This window comes from Octopus bimaculoides, chromosome 7, assembly GCF_001194135.2.
Source record: "Octopus bimaculoides isolate UCB-OBI-ISO-001 chromosome 7, ASM119413v2, whole genome shotgun sequence".
Taxonomy (NCBI): Eukaryota; Metazoa; Mollusca; class Cephalopoda; order Octopoda; family Octopodidae; genus Octopus; species Octopus bimaculoides.
In genome coordinates, this window is record NC_068987.1 from 86,017,893 (window position 1) to 86,019,502 (window position 1,610).

The window sequence follows — 1,610 nt, forward strand, 5'->3', positions numbered from 1 at the left end:
ATATATATGTATGCGTATATATGGGCACATGTCTGTGTGTATATAGATAGATAGATAGATAGATTGATAGATAGAGAGATAGATGCAGATGCATTTATATTCGATAAAGCATTTCGCAGCAAACAATATTAGCATCATTAAGGTAATCGATTTCTCGCAAATTGGCTACAACACTAACATCTTGACGTCATTTCCTAAATATATTATATGTTTGTTTTTCACGCCAGACTACAGAATCATTTCAAAGAAAAACAGGATTAAGTCATGAATTGGCTAAACATCGGATGTTTAACTCATGACCCATTAAGATTACTTTCTTATTTATCATTTATGTTCTAAAACAAGTAGTGGCCAGCCGAAATTTATAATAAACAGGACTATAAAGTCTTAGAACCGCTTCTCAAATGATTCAATTTAATTAGATATTTGTTTCAGTGTGTGCTCCTGGCCTGCCACCGGAACATGTAATTACTGGTATTGCAATCAATTCCACTTTTCTAATCGAATTAATCAGTCATTTAGCAAATGTTGGTCTACGAAGAAATATATATTGATTGAGCAAATCTTATCACACGTGTAAAATAATGAGAGTCCTTCTTATCTGTCTGTATGTGGCTGTGCGTGTGTGTGTTATGTATGAGTGCGTTTGTGTGTGTGCGTTTGTGCATGCGCGTTTTTGTGTGCGGTGTTTGTGAATGTGTATGATATAAATAGGGTAAAATCATGCTATGTGTTTATGCGTTTGTAGGAATGTATTTGCCATTTTATCTCTCCAGTTCTCTTTCCCTCTCACACTGAATACTGTGTAAGACACGATAAGAGGGAGAATGAGAAAGTAAGAGAGAGAGGATAGGGATATATAAATGGAGAGAGAAGGTCAGAGAAGGGAGAGAGAAATAGAATGAAAGAGAAAATGAGAGAGGGGACAGGGCAATAGTAAGGAAGAGAATAATATCTTGTACATGTATGGAGGAGAAGTGAGAGCATGAGTAAATGATCAAGAAACAGAGAGAGAGAGAGAGAGAGAGAGAGAGAGAGTCTATAATTCACACATCCGCTTCAGAAGCATGCTTGTGTATTTTACTCTGTGATTAGATTTACACTTTTGACACATGACTTGTTAGTAAACATAGTGACCGTATTATTGAACAAATTACCATCTAGTTGTTTAGAATATTGAATAACTTTTCCAATATATATTTTTCTCTCATAAAGCATGCTAAATAATAGCTTTGCCAGTCACCAATTATACTGAGGTTAGTTATTTCATATTTACAACATTATTGATAAAATCCCTTCCGTTCGACTTCCTATAATGTAATTAGAACTACTTTACGAATCGATGTCATCGCTACATAATGCATCACTTTAAACACATAACTTTTATGTCTGACATCATAAATATGATTTTCAGAGAAAATATCTCGGTTAGACTGACAATCTATACAGAACGGTGAATCTTTGTTTTTCAATTTTTTTCTTTCAGTTAGCAAATATAAAAGATGCCCTGAGTACTGCAGAGAGGATTTGAACAAAAAAATAGCTAATTATCGGAATTTCTTAATCAATATACATACATACATACATACATACATATATACATATATATA